Here is a 19,844-nt window from a genome sequence, read left to right as displayed (position 1 = left end):
TTTATAACCGAGATTCAAATACCGGCCAATGACAGCAAGAAGAAACATTGGCTCGACTTCTACTGGGCGAAGAAATTTCGCACAGTTTCACAGCCCGCACCTACGGATAGTGTTAGTGTTGCTCTATCTGAAAGCTTTGAAATTCAAAGTGGAAATACACAGATTGGTCAGCGTCTACTTTCGTCTACTATAGCAACATGGTTTGAGCTGCTGAAGTGAGTCGAAAATAAGTAAAGTGGGGAATGCAATAATGTAATGTATTTGGGAATAATTAATGTTCTAAAAAAATAACTGAATTAACTAGAAAATTTTCCGTTCACAAAATGTTAAGGATACACACTGTCTACCCTCTCTCCCCTGACGCTTATTGTAATGAAACTACACTTATAAATAAAAAAAAATGTTAATAGAATATTTTTGTCAATTTACCATATAGTGAATTACCTCTTAATCTATGGATAACTATATCCCTGTGGTGTTTACTGCGAACCAGGGCGTGATCTGACTGTTGAACTTAACGATCTTCAGCGTGTATGTGAGAAATTAAAGGGAAAACCTCTGTTTATCACAGGGGACATAAATTCAAAACACTGTGCATGGGGCAGTCCAGTGGATGATGCTCGGAGTAAAATGTTCCATGATCTTTTCCATGCTCACAATTTAGTTATTCTTAACAATGGGATTATTCCAACATATAGGTATAGCAATTCCAGCAGCTTTTTAGATGTTAGTGTTTGTATCACCAACCATCCAGCCAGTTCTTTTGAGTGTCCCCAATACGAGAAAATAGTCATCACAATATCCAAAATCAACTATGGGTGAACTTACCATTTACCAACAAAACCTGCACAAATCACTTACGCCTACTCAAGAACTGGTTCATAACGCAGATTTTTCATCCAGTACAATAGACAACAAAATTAAATTACTTTGTGTTCAAGAACCCAATACCAAACGAAACCGTGCTTCTGGATTTGGCTCTAATACCTTCATATTCGAACATAATAATAATGAAACTGCAAATAATCAGGGCAATAACATAAGGGCAGCAACAATAACAAGACACAATAATGTTATTAATCTTATTCAGTACTGCACCCCTGACAGAGTAGTGGTATGTGTTGATCTTTTCGGTCAGGATATATATGTCTGTAATATCTATTGCGACCCGGACTGTGACTTCACGCAGATACTGAATGAGTTGGAGGCTATTTGCTCTGATCTTAAGGGAAAACATCTGTTAATTGTAGGGGACATCAACGCCAAACATCATGCTTGGAATAGTCCTGTTAGCGATTATAAAGGAAAGCAATTCTTTGATTTTTGTTGCTCACACAATTTAGCTATCCTGAACACTGGCAACAAACCTACCTTCAGACGCAACAACTCCACGAGTTTCATCGACGTGAGTGTATGTAGTCATTCTCTAACACCGTTCATCGTAGAATGGAAAGTTAGTGACTTTCACACAATGTCTGATCATGAATTAATCATAATCGACATAAAACTACAACCAAAGTTATATACTAATGCAGGAAGTGCACGCATTTACAAAACCAACAACGTCAAATGGTCGCGATTCCAAAGGGCAGCACGACTCAAACTGCGTCGAACATCCATAAACATTAATAATAGCAACACGCCGGAATCACTTAACTCAGCTATAGAACAACTGACTAGAAACATAACAGAACTATGTGAAGCTCATCTGCCAAAGAAATCTCAAACCGCGATCAAAAACTACTGGTGGACCGCAGAGTTAAACATAATGAGAAAACGAGTGTTAGCCAGCCACAGGCGATACAAACGATGTAAATGTGAAACGCTTCGAATTAAATACGAGCAATTTTACAACAACATTAAAACTGATTACAAAAACAAAATTTTGCAGGCTAAAACTAAGGCATGGAAGGAGTTCTGCTCATCGCAAAGTCCACAAAACCCATGGGGGATAATTTATAAAATGTGTCGAAAACCCGAGAACTTCAACAGATCTCTCAATACTATCCAAACCGACAACGGGTTTACCTCTAATACATACGAAACAGCTAGTGTCCTAATCAATAAATTCTTTCCTGATGATTCTATAGACACGGATGTGCACAAGCGTACCAGACTTGAATCCGAGCTGTCACCTGACACGGAAGATGAACCACAATTCACAGCAGAAGAGGTAGAGAGGGCAATAAAAAAATTGAATGATAAAAAAGCACCAGGGATTGATGCAATCTCTGCCAATATAATTAAAAATGTACATACGAGCTGTGCCGATCTCTTTGTGAGTATTTTCAATAAATGTATGTCATTGCAAGTCTTTCCTGACTGCTGGAAAATCGCAAATGTTAAAATAATACCAAAACCGCACTGTCATAACCGAACAGCAAACGCCTATCGGCCTATCTGTCTGCTACCTGTTATGGGAAAACTCTTGGAGAAACTTATTATAGATAGAATTATGTATAACTTGTATAATACAAATATGTTAAAAGGGAATCAATATGGGTTCACACCGCAAAAATCCACAGAAGATGCAGTGCTTCATGTTGTGAACTGGGCAAATCAAACTCTAAGACGTCGGCAGTTCGGATTACTCATATCACTGGACATTTCGGGGGCATTTGACAACGCTTGGTGGCCTAAAATTATGTCTCAACTGAAGAAAAAAGGTTGTCCTAGAAACCTATATAACCTAGTCAAAAATTACTTTAGCAATCGCAAAGTACAACTCACGATAGGAACTACTACTCTAATGAAAGACGTTAATAAAGGATGTCCCCAGGGTTCCTGCTGTAGTCCAGGGCTTTGGAATATCTTATATGACGACCTGCTACAGATGGATCTGCCAAATGATTGTCAATTAATAGCATATGCTGATGACGCTCTCGTCCTAATAACAGCTGACAATATAAACTGTATTGAAAACAAAGCCAATGAAACGCTGACTTCCATATCCAAGTGGGGAAAAGACAACAAACTACAGTTCAACCCTCTTAAGACAAAAGCCTTGCTGATTACAAGGAAAAGAAATTACGACCTACCACACATACAGATGGACATGAAGGATATCGACATAGTAGAGACACTCTTGTATTTAGGCGTCACTCTCGACAAACGTATGTCTTTTAAGGCACATATTGATTCACTAGTCACTAAATCACACCAGTTTCAATCTGCTTTGCATAGGGCCACCAGACCAACCTGGGGTCTTAGTCCTGATATATTGCGAACAATATATCATGGCGCTTTCGAACCATTGATATTATACTGTGTCTCGGCATTTCAAAATATACTTCACAAAAAGTGGGTTCAAAATAAATTGATACAAATCCAGCGTGGATTCATTCTACGAATCACGAAGGCTTACAGAACCACATCGACAGACGCAGCCCTAGTGATCGCGGGTATACCACCATTGTTTTTAAATGCCATGGCTAAAGCTGAAATCTCTAACGTGAAAAGAAACGGGATATTTATAGAACAAGAATCATATCTTGAGGTGGAAAAAAGATCACATTTTCAATTAACTGGTCATCCGAAAGATTTTCACCGTGCATCAAATACATGTACAGATCGACATGAATACAACATCTATACTGACGGCTCTCGGTTGCAAAAGGAGAACGACGTCACCTTGGTGGGCTGTGCTTTTGTTACCTACTACAACACTACTGAAGTCCACTCTGCCACGTTCCGCCTGGCGCCCATGTGCTCCGTGTTCCAAGCAGAACTCTTTGCCATCTTGCAAGCAGTGAAATGGAGCATTACCAACGGGATTGACTCATGTATTCACAGCGACTCTCAATCTGCCTTACAAACCATTGACGATAAATACAACTTGCATTCTATAGCCGTCGAAATTAGATCCCTAATACTTAAATTTGAAGGTCGTATTTGCTTAATGTGGGTGCGCGGCCACACAGGTACTGAAGGAAACGAAAGAGCGGATACATTAGCGAAGCAAGCGGCCTCAACCAACTCAGAATATAAATATTCCACCTGTCCTATTTCGTACATCAAGCAGAAGATCAAGCACACAACTACACTCAAGTGGAATACATACTGGAACTCTAGTGTTAAAGGCTCTGTGACCAAGAAATTATTCTTTCCCAATGTACAAGACAGACTATGTTGCAGTCAGTTCTCAACCGACTTCTTTTACACCCAATTTATGACCGGCCATGGAAAATTCGGTTCCTACTTCGAAAGATTTAGGATCAAAAGTGCAGAAGAATCTCTGTGCATATGCAAAGAGAATCAGACTGTTGAACATTTGATTTTTCACTGTCCAGTGTTCGAAAGGAAAAGACACTTTTTAAGATATCATATCTCGGATTGCAATTTAAATTACTCCACACCCCTTTACCATTTTCTTAGAAAAAAATGTTGTTACAAACAATTCACAGAGTTTATACACCACATCCACGCAAGACTGTAGCTGTTAATTGTATATAAATTAATGATGTTATAAAATCCTAATGCACTATGTAAAACAAGGTGTCTATCTTTGGGACATAATAATAGTAATGACAACAATAACTATGTTTGTATTATAGATTTTACTATTGTTGAGTATTTGATGACAGGTATATAGTTTGTAACCATAAGTAATTTTGTTTTTATTTTTTCTTTCCTATCGCAAACCAACTATATAATAGGTATTTTATTTGTAACTACGCCAATTATGTGCATTATCTCATTAATATTGCTTAAAATTGTGTATAAGATCACAAATTAATGTAATAATCTTGCAATTTCTCTACACCTTCGATTATAATTTCTAATTTTATTTCATTTTGTTTTAACTGAAAGTAATTATTGCATAACGTATTAGTATTGTTTACTGTCTCTTAATTAGTATATTTATACTGTAACTATGATTCACACCTACTATTAATTCTTTAAAATTGTGTATTATCACTACATATTGTATTTCACATGTAACAAACTACAACCCTAATATACCAAAGGTAAAATAGGGTTTCAATATTTGGATAACAATAATAATAACTATATCCCTTCGACCATATATACAAAAAGGAGCATTTATCTAGATCCAAGGAGCAGCCTGTCATCTTGCTGAGGATTGGGCACGCACCTCACACCTTTGCTATATATAGTTCATTTTATTTCATGGAGTGCACTTTCATAGAAAGGACTTTACTGCCAGACATTCTACTGCTCCCTACTAATTGGATGTCATAAATAAATGTCTTCCTTACTGTGACGGAAATCTTGTCTTCTCCTGTCAGTAACCAATCACAACTCTTGTTCAGAAGAATTGACAGGTACCCGCCAAATCCACGTGGAGGCAGAGTTGCCACATCTTTTCCGAATCCCAAGAATCCCGTCAGTTAGCACAAAAGTATCATTGAGAGTGTATTCTATAGTATTCGTTAAACATGTGGATAATGAAATTATAATAAACTGCAGTAAAATACAGCAGTCATTGAGCAGTCAGCTCTTGGTATTACATGGCGTCCAGATGGGGATGCCAGCCACGAATCTTCTTATTTTGAGGGTTGCCAGGATTGTGGCAACTGTGCAATGTTGGGATGAGGGAACAGGCTGGAATGGTCAGACGTACGTAAGTGAGTGTTCAAAGGAGCCACCGAACTGCACTCCATGATATAAAATGGACAATATGCATCTGTTGTTACCAACAATGAACATTTTCAATTGACGAACTCTATGGAAAAAGGGTGTAACATCAGATTCCTGAAATATGTGATTAGGTGGGAAAAGTAAGTTTAAAGCATTTATTTATAACGATCAATTTTTGCGTTGAATGGCTGAAAAAACTTGGATCCTTCTTTACGCAAATGGTTTTGATAGTAAACACAAGGTCTAATAAAATATGCCCCTAAAATTATTTTCCTTACTCCTGAAACATGAATTACAGTTTTGTTGCTCTTTAATTTTAACAGCTATTTCACAATTTCTCAAATTGTGTCAAATTATTACATAGTGAGCTAGTGTGTTGAAGAAAAATGCAGGTTTTTCAGTGCTGTGGCATCTGAACCAAGTTATGATTGGAAAAGTGGGTATATATGTGAAAGTGAATAACGACTTCATACAAGATTGTGAATGAATTGCAGCAATTGCACCGCCATTTTGAGCAATGAATGTGATCTAGCTAAGTATAAATTCTACAACTCATATTGTTTTTTTTTTTTTTTTTTAATTTTATTGGGTCATTTTACGATGCTTTATCTACATCTAGGTTATTTAGCGTCTGAATGATATGAAAGTGATAATGCTGGTGAAATTAGTCTGGGGTCCTGCACCGAAAGTTACCCAGCATTTGCTCGTATTGGGTTGAAGGAAAACCCCAGAAAAAACCTCAACTAGGTAACTTGCCCCAACCGGGATTCGAACCCGGGCCACCTGGTTTCGCAGCCAGACTCGCTGACCGTTACTCCACAGGTGTGGACCTCATATTGTTGATACAGGCATGCACCTCATGGTAATCAAGCCATAGCTCAGCACTATCTATTTCCGATCACAATAAATGCTCTTCACTGCATAATACAATCATAATAGGACAGACATAATATCAATGAATTCTGTTTTTCTTCTGTTGCAGTATATTGAGTGAACTGGAAGTCAGATCATTAATTCTGGTGGAATATTTCTTAGTAAAGAGCAACAAAAAAAGTAAAGTATCATTTTGCTGTGTTTTGGATAGTCTTCCAGAGAAACGTGCAATTTTAAACATATGAATTATGCCATCGTGCAACATTATAATCACTGACAGAATGCACAATAGCCTGTTGTGTTTCAATGAACAACCCCTTCACTGGACGTTTTTGAATAGGTGAGTGGAAAGTCACTGTCATATAGGTTGTCTTTAATGTTCTAAGAAAAAATACAGATGATATACTATTTAAATTTTCCGTTTAAAAACCACCACTGCCACTGCCACCGCCACCGCCACCGCCACCACCACTACCATACCACCACCACCACCACCACCATCACACATTATTTACATTTCCTGTTCTCTTCTCCATCATGTACATACAAGCTACAAGTCTGTTGACTGCAGAATTTTTTACAGCGTTGTCACGGTTCTGTACAATTTAAAATTGCTCTAAGGAATGAAAATTTACATTTGTTTGTTTGGATCAAATTTCTACAAATTTAAGGGACAAAACTAAAATCCGTTCTATCATTTATTATCAGAATTCGATGTTCTCTTAAATTGACTGAGGATATTGGAAATTAAGTCAAAAGTTTTCCTAAAACACCCTACTAAAATTTTTATTGAAAACATTTTTTCTGCTTCAGATATCTGAAAGATTAAATCACCCCCACCCCCTTAAAATTAATGATTTGACTTACAGTTCACCTATGTAACGAAAATATTTCTGAGATTTTCTTTGATGATATTTCAATGTATTTTTTTATTTTGATTGGTTATTTAATGATGCTGTATCAACTACTAGGTTATTTAGCGTCGATGAGATTGGTGATATTGAGATGATATTTGGCGAGATGAGGCCGAGGATTCCCCATAGATTACCTTGCATTCACATTGCGGTTGGGGAAAACCTCGGAAAAAACCCAACCAGGTAATCAGCCCAAGCGGGGATCGAACCCTTGCCTGAACACAACTTCAGACCGGCAGGCAAGCGCCTTAACCGACTGAGCCACGCCTGTGGCTAAATTTCAATGCAATTTAATGAAGTTTGATTTTAAACTCGTACACACTTTTATTATTATTATTATCATTATCATTATTATTGAATATCCAACATTTACAAATAACCCTACTGCATCTGTGGTATGTTAGGTTGTAGTTAAAATGAATAACAACTAAGCATAATACTGTACACGTCGTTTTGTCAACTGTCCAAAGACAGGTCCAAACCTCACAAGTGATACGAATGAGGCAACTAAATTTTTTTAAGGTTATGGTTTATTTAACGATGCTCGCAACTGCAGAGGTTATATCAGCGTCGCTGGTGTGGCGGAATTTTGTCCCTCCAGAGTTCTTTTACATGCCAGTAAATCTACTGACATGAGCCTGTCGCATTCAAACACACTTAAATGCCATCGACCTCGACTGGAACTATGTTACCGAGGACAAATGAGGCAACTAAGCTAGGAGATAATAGGGTAGGATAGCCAGTTCCTTTCCCCCTCCATTGCATACATCGCAGACTAGCTATATAAAGTGAGTGTACAAAATCTTCACACACCAAAATATTTTAACTAAATAGAGGTACACAGTATAAACAACAGTAATTTTTTCCTATACACCTAATAACATAACTAACATATTTACATGCACATGATTAAAATCAGGACCAATTCTTTTAATACAAAATAATTATACATCTCGTGAAAAACAACAACTGAATAGACTACAGTGGACTATAGTGGACTTTATGTTGTCAGCAAACATATTGATACATCTTGATTACACAACTTTTAACACTATATCACTTGGGAATAATTGTTTTCTGTAAAAACAAACTAAAAACAACAAACAAAAAGTGTTCATACCATTACAAATTAATGCCCCATTCTTCATAGAATTAACAGAAATTAATACTTGGTGGGATTTTCTTTTGCTTCCACAACTCTTGTGAGACGTCTTGACATTAATAGCATCCAACTTCTAATCTTGGAAGGAGGAATTTTATTCCATTCTTCCCAGAAGGCATCTTTCAATTCTGTTTGTTCTTCAGTTGCCTTTCTCTGACTTTAGTGTCGAGATGGGCCCACAGATACTCTATGGGATTTATATCTGGTTATTATGCAAGGATGTAACACCAGCAATGCTCATACACCCCCAAACAAGAACAGTGGGTTCCAGATTCTTTTTTTGTAGCTCTGTGTTTTTTTTTCCATCTATACCATTGTCCTCCCATCCGACGAAAATACATTAAACTTGGTTTCGTTGGTAAATAATGACTATCTCAAAACTCCTTTGTCATGTTTACATGCATTTTAGCAAACAAGGACCTCTTTTTTCTATTTCTTTCATTGACATAACATTTTCTACATGCTACTCTATCATGAAAATTATTATTTCGTCATAGGCAGTTTCTTACTGTTGAAGGACTGACATTTATGTGAATTTCATTACTTAACTCACTAGCTATTTTCGGAGCACTGATATGTGGATTTATTCTTATGTTTCTGAGTATCAGTGATTCAGCTCGTTTACTCACTTTTGTTGGATGGCCTGATCCCCTTCGATTTTTTTTTTTTTTTTTTGGACTTACCAGCTCTGTCAATTATAGGCTGAAGGTTGCTCTATGCCTTCCTACAATTTTTTATATTTCGGAGAGAAACTTACATTTATTATGCAAATTAATGATAATTCTTCTCTCCTCGTCAGTCATTTCACATCGTTTTCAATTCATATTGTTGTATTACTTCAACATGGTACACAATTGCGGCCTGCATCGGTACACAGGTGTATCTGCGCTTACCACGAACTGAACAGACACTATCCCTACCCCTACCTGTAGCAGAGGTTCAGCTGTTTCAGAGGAATACTTAGTTGTGTATAAAGACTTTTTACACATTGATTTGAAATGTTTCTTTACGTTTCTATTTTTTTTATGGAATTCGAAATAAAATTATTTTTCTTTATTTTTTTGTATGTTCTATTATATTTGTATCTATCCTTCAACATATTATATTGTGACAATGACGTGAGATTCGAACTCACGACCAGCGTCCCGCAAGAAAGCAGATCGCGCGGGGATGGCGCGCGGCGGAGAGAAGTAAGGGGAAAGGGCCTACGCGGCGAGAGAGTGGAGAGAGAGAGTGCGCGCGCATCTGGTGCTGGTAAAGAGGAGAGGGCTCTGGATTTTTCTGGAGTGCCATCTCTAGAGATGCGTGGAACTTTCGAGGCTACGTCGCTGTGGTTATAAATTACGGATGCAAAGGAACGACAGTAGTTTTCAGTTTTCAGTTGATTAGTCAGCCAGTAAGTGAGAAAGCCAGAGCAAGCAAGCCAGTCTTGTGTACCGGAGTTCGACTCGAGTGTGCGTCCGCAACTGCGTCAGCATCAGAAGGCCTGAGTTCGAGTGCAGTGGACCGCAGTTGGAGGGACCTGAGTTCGAGTGCAGTGGTCCGCAGTTGGAGGGACCTGAGTTCGAGTACAGTGAACTGTCTCTGAAGGTCTGTGGTTCGAGATACTGTGAACTCGAATGACTGAGCCAGAAGAACTGTGAACTGAGAACTGATAGTTCTGATTTGTAAATAGTGCTTTGTAAATATTAGTTAAGATTAACAGTTCATTGTTGTTCGTAATAGTCCAAGTAAATTGTCATTGCCGTCAGTGAAGTGCTATAACGAATACTGTGTTGAGTGAAAATCCAATTGTTGACGAGAGCGTTTAAGGCGAATTGTAGAAAGGAATTATTGTTGGAAGAATAAAATCCTATTGTTGAGTGGAAATAAATTTACAATATTTATTATAAATTAGCATACTGAGGTTACAAAACGCTTCTTTACGACATATTTGTGCTATTTTAATAAGTGTATGGCGACTTTTTACATTAACTGTATAACAATACAAACATTCAAAAGAGTAGAGGTGCCATATTTATGTAAGTTCATGTACTGAAATTGTTACGATTTTTTTTATAATTATTACCACAAAATACAATTTCTATATCAAATAAATCTGAGCTATTTAAAAGGCGAACATATCAGTAAAGTACGGAATGTATTGTTGGGACAGAAAGAGTGCAACCTGGTCAAAAAATTTAGAGAAACACTTGTAATAATGTGTTCAATTTATTGTCTTTTGAAGTTGTGGTACTGAAAATTAAAAAGTTTACAAATTGAAACATAGAATTTACTCATGTACGAGCACTCGAAAGATTCTTTTCCCAAATTCAGAGAAATAACTGAAGTAACAAATATTGAGAAGTCTATGATTAATAAGGTAATGACAAACTTTCCATTAGTCAGTTTTCTGGTATTACTATGGCAACGAATGGTGATAGTTGCTTTGTTTGTTCAAACCACTGCCTGCTGGATCGAATCCTATGGATGCGTAAATGCCTGCTCAATCAAAGTTATTTTGCCACTAGGTAGCAGATATTAACATTATCCCAATAATGGTATGCACTACCTGCCACCTAGTGGCTACTCGCACGTAAGCATTGATTGAGCAGACAGTGTAAGCAGCCACAGGATGAGATCCAGCAGACAGTGGTTCAAACTACTGACAAAATGATCAATTTAAATGAGTTGGATGTCTACCACGTAATTCTTTTAATACAACAAGTGACAAGTAAGTAGAGAGTTTGGTGTTTATCTATCTGTGGTGTCCAGACTCTGGAAAAGATACAGAGACAAGATAGTGTTATAGGAGAGCTGGCCAATGGCCATAAGCGTAAAACCAGCCATCTGCAAGACTTATGCTCTACAACGTCGTGTAAGTACGACCAGGAACCTATTGAATGATTTTCACATGGCTTCTGGAGTTTGTGTTTCAGATCAAATGTAAGAAACAGATTACGAGAACACAATATACGATAAGAAGAGCAGCAAGACATACTGTATGTTTGCTTGGTATCATGCAGATTGAAATATCAATTGGTGGCGGTTCGTGTTCTTCTCTGATGAGCCCAGGTTTCGCCATACAAGTTCAAAAACCTAGCACAAACATTTGCTAATATACTGAACGGAAAGATCTCTATTGGCCTACAGATCCATTCGTTATAGAATGATAGTCCACAACTAGACCATCATGAAAGCTCTCAACAAACATCGACAAGGGCAGAAAAGTAATTCGTCTACAACTAGCCATAAAACAGCGAAGAAAATTAAGAAAATCGTTAACTATGTAATGTGAGCACAATAATATAATATTCTTCTTAGAGAATCATTCTGTATTATTTTCATATCCTCACATAAGTGTTTTAACAATGTCTAAAGAGCCCACAATAACTGAAAAATTTTTGGGATCACAATGGTCTTTCTATGAGTATCATAAACAGGCTTCGAGACTTTGGACCCGATACAATAAGTTTACTGTCCATGTACTATAGGTTGTTGACTCGCTGCAGGTAGTAAAAGGTAGAGATGTGTTGAGGTTGCTATTTAGAGTAGAGTACAGTAGTATGGGGAAACACACACATATGTACATTCTGAAAGCAAATATACATTACACAATGGCAATGTCAAAAGAATGTGAAAAGCATTTATTCTCCTCTTTTATAAGCATTTGTGTTTAATTATTATACACAGTGTTAATGGTGGAAATAAACATGTAGCAATTTTAATTTATTCATTTATCCTATTGGTCGTCTTTAGGAACTACAGTTACAGTACCGAATTGCAATGTACTACAAGATACATTTTCAGTGTCTCAAATGTAAATATTTTTCGGTTATCTGCCAAACACAGTTTGTACTGTGAAAAGATGCGTTCTAAACATCATTGCAGTCTCTAAGAGACAGTCCTTTATTCTCAGGTGACTATATGTCCACTAATTTGCTGTTTATATTACACAGTGATCCATATCCGTTATTTTTACATAAAATTGATTTCCACTTCTATTTTACACGGTCAGTAACCAGTGTACTTGGTGTCTCATTAATTCTCTGTGTCATTTCCTTAACTAATTTCAGGGCTTCCGGCATCTCTTGCTCTGACTTTTCTAACCGTGTAATAGTTTCAGACACAGTTTGAAAACAGATTTATATGAAAACCAAATTATTCGTCAGAACCTTCAAATCCAGAGCGTTTTCCTTTGCGTCTTTGTTGGCATGCATTCTACAGTACCCCCACCCACTGTACGCTTTACCACTATACTCACTACGCCGTTATGCGGATTTCCCATTGAACTGCTCTATCGGGTCCGAAGTCTCGAAGCCTGCATCTTCGGTGCATTGCTTTTCATAGTATGAGGGATGTTAAAGGCCCAGTCTTGACGGTAGATGACGTCACGAGCAGTGCGAGAGGGTCTGATGGCCAGTGCCTTCCAATCGATTTTCCTTGAATGACATTATGCAGGACAGCGCACCACCTCACTTTGCAAATGTCGTGCATATGTGGTGGATGAGAAGTTTCCGGGATGTTGGCTGGGGCGATGTGGATCTCATGAACGGCCTGCAAGAAACCCTGACCTGACAACCTGTGACTTTTTTTATGGGGCCAGGCAAACGATGAAGTGTAATGGACGAAACCTCGCACTCTGAAAGAATTGCAAGCAAAGATTCGGGGCGTCACTAATGTTTCACGCAACTTCCTCCAGAAGACTGTGGATTCCACTCCTGGCTGTTTGAGGAAATTGGTCGGAGCTACAGGTGCCTACATTGAATTTTGAGGTATGCATCTGTATTCCCATTTAATAATGTACACATAAAATTAGTTTCAATAAATTTGCGTTGTAAATGTAAATTTTATATGCCTCTTTTAACATCTAGTTACTTCTTGCCCACCCTGTAGAAGACCATGTAGTATTTGCTGCTATAGGAGGTCCTGGATTCGTGCTTGTTTGTGATAATACCGGGGCACATTCTGTGACTGAGACGAACTTCCTAAGGTTGAACGAAATTGAGATTATGGACTTGCCTGCAGTAGTCCTGTTCTGAACATTTTGGGAACTGCTGGGCAGGAAAATCAGACGAGAGTCCACTCTCCACAAATCCTGCACGAACTTGTGGATGCTCTGGAGGAGGAATGGGAGAAAATTCCCCAAGATGAAGTACAAGAACTCATTCGGAATATGCCACAAAGATGCCAAAGATATGTCATCGAAAGTCGTGGATGCCATACATGATACTAGAACCTTCTATTTGATCTTCAGGTTTGATGAGTTATGCCAAGATTTAAATATTTACTTGGACGAATTTTATTGTAAATTTAATTAGTGGCATTAAAATTCATTATTATTAATTTATTTTTATTTGCATGATGTTAAATACATTCTTAAGTAATGTTATTATCAATTTTCGTATCTTTACTCTTGTCAGTACAAAAATATTTAAGAAACTCATACTGTTCTCCTAATAGTTTTAAGCAGTGTATTCTTTCTATAGAAATAAACATTTAGAATCAATTTTTATTTTAGTAGGTTATTTTACGACGCTTTATCAACAGCTTAGGTTATTTAGCGTCTGAATGAGATGAAGGTGATAATCCGGTGAAATGAGTCCGAGGTCCAGCACCGAAAGTTACCCAGCATTTAGAATCAAATCGATGAGAAGAAAAAGAGTAATTTTTTCAAGAATCTCACTTTTCACATACAAAATCTATTAAGAATTAGAAATAAAGAGCACCGGGGAAAAAAGATGAGAGGAATAGGCTTAAAAAAAAACAAAAGAGAGATGAGGAAACAATTTTACAGCCATGTTTTGAAAAACCTGTACACTGCAAAAAAGGATGAAGGAAAAAAAAAATGAGAGTGCACAATATGCTGTTTATACTGTTTATGTTGGCAATCCTTAACCTCTGTTTGCAAGTTTGCCAATACAACTAATTTTACTGTATTAGGTTATTTTTAAACAGTAATCAATCTAATAAAATTATTTTTCCCGAATTATTTAGTCACTTGTAATAGTCCATCCAGCTACAAGTAGTAATCCGTTCCCTGTTTCAAGCTGTGGATAATAATGTAGCCGTGCATTTTATATCACTTTGTTGACTTACTACTGTGAACAGCAGGTGTTCTCTTGGCTTATTAAGTGAACAGTTTTTGAAGGTTTAATCCCAAAATTAACAAGGAAAAGGAAGGGGAATGAAGGATGTTAATATAAAAACAATTGAGAAGAAGACTAATGAAATAAACAAAACTAGAGAATCTGGCAGAGAACAATGCATTAAGCTAAATACAAATGTTAAAGAAGGAAGTGTTAACAATGCTGTGGGACTTCAATGAATCATTTGGGCCATGAGGTTGAGGAGCTGACTATGCTTGGGCAGAACAAACATTATACTGATGCTCCACTACATTGTGAATAAAGTAAAAAGACTGAAAAAGATTACTGTTGTGTTTTCAATCCAGAGACACTCATAATACCTTAGAGTGTGATCGCAACATGTGACTAATCAGTCTGAAGACGATAGTGGAATTGCCATATGAGTGAAATACAGTTGTGCGAAATGCTACAGTTAAGTCTGATGCATTTGAAGTGATACCACATGATAATCGTCTTATTTTGAAACCTTCGACATATATTTTTGCCTCCAAAATATCTTAATAAATGCCCATTTGCTAATAAGACCTGTAAAAGAAATTATTATAGTTGAAAATCATCCCTGAATGATATAAGTACTTCGGACTGAGAACTGAAGCTGTAGCCAAAATTCCTACATCATCTTCAGGACAGTTTATTATAGCCTCACACCTATGTAAACCAAAATATAATTACCTGCAGCATTTCAAAAATTTTTTCTCAAAAAGCTCGATTTGTTTGTGATGCCTAAGTGAAACAATATGAGATCCAGTTCTCATTATAAGTAGATCTATTTGCTTTATTAGTGACAGTAGTTTAATTTTGTTAAACTTTCAGTATTATGAAAGTGATCATAGTGTTTCCTTATAACATTCATCTTTTTCCAATGTAAGTTACGACATTTGCATATTATTATATTCTCTCATTATGTAATTAATGAGATACTTGTACACAAATAACATTAAGTAAAATTTAAAACGTTATAATTTACTGTGTATACAGTCAAGTTAATTAGTAATTATGAGACTTCAAAGTTAAAAGTTTGTTTTTCTCAACATAAAGTTGTATAAACCCTCATCTTTTCCCCCCTGTGCTCTTGAAATAATCTGACTTTATTTTTTCTCCCGTGGAAATAAATGAAGCACACACAGGTAGTAATCTCAGGTGTGGTGTAGGGCACCTTCATGTGCATGCATTGAGTTTTTTCTGTCTGCAGAGTGTGTCAGTTGCTGGCAGTCAACCTGCGAGTAAGTGCATGCCCATCAGATTTTCACTTGTGCAAAGTGACAGAATGACTTGAACAGGAGTAATGCAACAAATTTTGCGAATCAAAAGATTCAATAGGCTTTCGGTGACAATGCTATGGGCATCATACAAATATAGGAGTGGTACAACCATTTCAAACATGGCCACTCATTGGTGGAGAGCGAATCATGTTTCTGTAGGCCCTCAACAAGCCGAAATGGCAAGATGATTGACCAAAAGTGGACACTGGTCATGCAGGAACATTATATTACAGTCCAAGAACTTGTGGACAAGGTAGTTTGGTACATTCCATTTTTAAAGAGGATTTGGCCATGCAGAATGTCCACGAAATTCGTACTGAAGCTGATCATGATGGAGTATGGAGCAGAAGCAACTCTGCAGGACTAGCTGGAATGCGCAGACAACAATGACTTCCAGTGGCAGGACCACTGGGAGAAGAGTGTGCAGTCCCAAGGAGAAGACTACGTTCTTCAATGTACAAAGCAAAAACGAAGGTACAGTCATCGCAGTAAAAACTTTTATCATAACCGAGGACTAAAAAAGTATGGCAGATGCGCAGCAAAGTGAAACTCATGTTGACCCTTTTCTTTGACTCCTATGGTGGTGCATTACGAATATGCTTCACAAGGCCAAATCATTACCAAAGAATACTATCTGTAAGTTTTCGATCGCATTCGTGATGCTGTGCAGGCAAATGACCAGCAAAAACTTGAAAGCACCCACCCATTATTCGCGACTGATTCAGGCTTTCTTGACCAAATATAACATTCCTCAGGTTCGTCAGGTTCTCTATTCTCCCGTCACGACTCCCTCTCGTTTTTGGCAGTTCCTCAAGCTGAAAATGCTGTTGGAAGGGACTCAGTTTAAATCACAATAAGACATCATTTGTAACACAATGACTCAATTCTACTGTATTTCCAAAGAAGCCTTCCAGAAATGCTTCCAACGTGGCAGGACTAGTGGAAGAAATGTGGGCAGTCCCAAGGGGAAGAGTGCATTGAAAGATGTTCGTGGTTTCAGACCTTCTGGTGAGTAATAATTGTATTTTTCCCAGCCAAGAGTCAAAAATACTTTTGGAATAGATCTTGTATATCAGAATATTGCATATAAATTTGGGCTCTATCATTAACATATAACCTTTCAAGCACACGAAAAATGTTAGTAGCTATAACCCCACATCATCAGTGAAGAACTTCCTGGATCCTATTTCTATAGCAGTATAAAAATTAAATTTCTGAGGTGTGCATCTATACACTAAAATTCATTATCCCTAATAACTTGCAAAGAACATGTGGAAATAATTTGTATGAAGCCGTTTGATTTAGAGACAGGGCCCTAAACGTGTGACAAAGGATTCCACATTTATTTTTCTTTTGAAGCCATTTAAAAGGATTTTATCATCATCTTTAAAATGAAATGCTCTGGACTGAGATTGAACACACAGGACTCTGATTTAATGGCAAGCAGGGTGGCCATTCAGTCACCACAGCTGATAAAGAAGTGAAATGTGAGAGATTACATAATTAAATATTACCAGTACTCATTGCCCCTAATTTAGACAACTGTGAAGTTTATCAGTGTGATAATATGTAATGTCAACATTTACAACTCTCACTGAAATTGATTTATACTGTACTTTTTCCATGTACAAAACTGTTTGTGTCTTACCCCTTCATCTTCGTCAGAACTTTCATGCTCTTCTCCTATTCCAGCATTCTTAATTTTCCTCGTAAAGTCAGGGTCCACTTCATCTTCCAATTTTATTTCAGTTTCGTCATCTTCATTCTTAAAGGACTTTTCTGCTGTTTCAGCTGCACTTTCAATTCTAAAATAATAATAATAATAATAATAATAATAATAATAATAATAATAATAATAATAATAATAATAATAATAATAATAATAATAATAATAATAATAATAATAATAATAATAATAAATTTATTTCCTTATTTATTTATTCATTATTAATATTAATGTGTTAGTCATCAGCAGTTGGCCAATGATAATCTATCACAACTGAGACGATAATAATGCAATAATACAGAATAAATTGAAAACAATATTTACAATGATGACAATAATAAAAAAATTTATACATTGGATTAATATTATATTGTTAATTAATAGATACAAGTAAAACAATGCCAAACAAAAAATGAGTCGCTAATCAGTGATATAATGTAGCATAAAAAAAAAACAGAAAAATTACAATAAAAAATTGAAGACAATTGTTTACAAGAATAAATAAAAGATTATGTAATTGTCAGGAACAAACTAAGTCCATACAGTGAAAGGATCAAATTCGCAGCCATGCATGTTGGTATTTTTAATGCATCTGGAGACTGGTGAAAGAAATTTTGAATTTCTATTATAGAAAAGTTTGTAAGCTCTCATATCTTTTGCAGAATACGTAAGATAACGTTTTTTAAGGAGTTACAGGATATATCATCTTTGAGGACCTTGCAGAATAGATAATCGAGCTCATGGCATCTAGCATATAGGCTTCGACAATTAAGGTAAATGCAAATTATCTCATAGCTATACCCAGAGTTAATGGGCAGAAATCTGAATCAACATAAGGATATGAATTTCCTTTGGATGAATAATAATAATAATAATAATAATAATAATAATAATAATAATAATAATAATAATAATAATAATAATAATAATAACAACAACAACAAGTGTACATATAATACTTATGGTTGGGTGCATCAACATCGGTTAAGAATTAACAGTCCTTAGCTTCTGACTCAATGCTCACTAGGCCGCATATACATGGGCACGCAACAGCAGTACAGTGGCGCTGCATGTAATGCGCGGAGTAAATTGTGCAAGCGCTGCACATGATACGAACCACCTGAGTAGGACGCACAAGCCTCGAACACATTTCTAGTTTCATTCTACTCGCATGATGGACGACCATGGAAAACGAGAAAGCTTTGCTAACTGCTATTTGCACTTTGGCAACAATAGCATACATTTTCCCGGCCACTTGGTCACTCGTAATGAGTGCACCTCTGTACATAGTGCGTTGGACATTGTGCCACTGTCACATACTCTGTGACACAGTACATGAGGGCAGGCCACCAAAGGGAAAACTGGGAGGAAGAACTTAAATTGAGGGGATTCAATCTGACACCGGAACTGGAATCCGGTGTGGCTCAGTGGATAAAGCATCAGCATGTAGAGCTGAAAACTCGAGTTCAAGTCCTGGTGCCTACCCAGCCTTCATCACGTGGTATGCAGAATTCCTGCAGGAAATATCACATGTACTTCGGTACATCATCATAATATTTATTTTATAAGATTAACAGCTGACATGACAGCTCTAATTTACTTCTTAAATACTGCATACTTCAATCCATCATCAGAAATGATGATACAGTGAACATTCACCAGTCCACTAGTACGTAGTGACTCATGCCAAATGCACAAAAGTTGTTGTTGTTGTTTTCTAATGCCAGGCGTTTGACAATAAAGTCATTTGGCCTCTTGCACTCCAATATTTTTCAAAGATATTATCATGACCAGCCACTGAAGCACAGATTTTGAGGTGTTCCGAATCCATTTCTTGGTTTGAGTTGCACAATGGGCAGTTAGGGGACTGATATATTCCAATTCTATGCAGGTGTTTGGCCAAACAATCATGGCCTGTTGCCAATCTAAATGCAGCTACAGACGATTTTCGTTGTAAATCGGGAATTAACTGTGGATTTTGATGCAGAGAGTTCCATTTTTTCCCTTGGGATTGAGTTAGCAAATTTTGTTTGTTGAAGTCTAAGTATGTAAATTTAATAAATCTCTTCACAGAGTAATACGTAGATTTAGTAACAGGTCTGTAAGTAGCAGTGCTGCCCTTCTTTGCTAAAGCATCCGCATTCTCATTTCCCAGGATTCCACAATGGGATGGTATCC

The 19,844-nt window shown here is 36.9% G+C and overlaps 1 pseudogene; it reads right to left on the bottom strand.

Moving 5' to 3' along the window:
• Positions 1-19,844, bottom strand: part of LOC138715746 (DNA-directed RNA polymerase I subunit RPA1-like) — a 148,165-nt pseudogene that overhangs the window by 29,161 nt on the left and 99,160 nt on the right.

This window comes from Periplaneta americana, chromosome 15, assembly GCF_040183065.1.
Source record: "Periplaneta americana isolate PAMFEO1 chromosome 15, P.americana_PAMFEO1_priV1, whole genome shotgun sequence".
NCBI lineage: Eukaryota > Metazoa > Arthropoda > Insecta > Blattodea > Blattidae > Periplaneta > Periplaneta americana.
The sequence above is the reverse complement of the archived record's forward strand: the minus strand, read 5'-3'. Positions and strand labels throughout refer to the sequence as shown.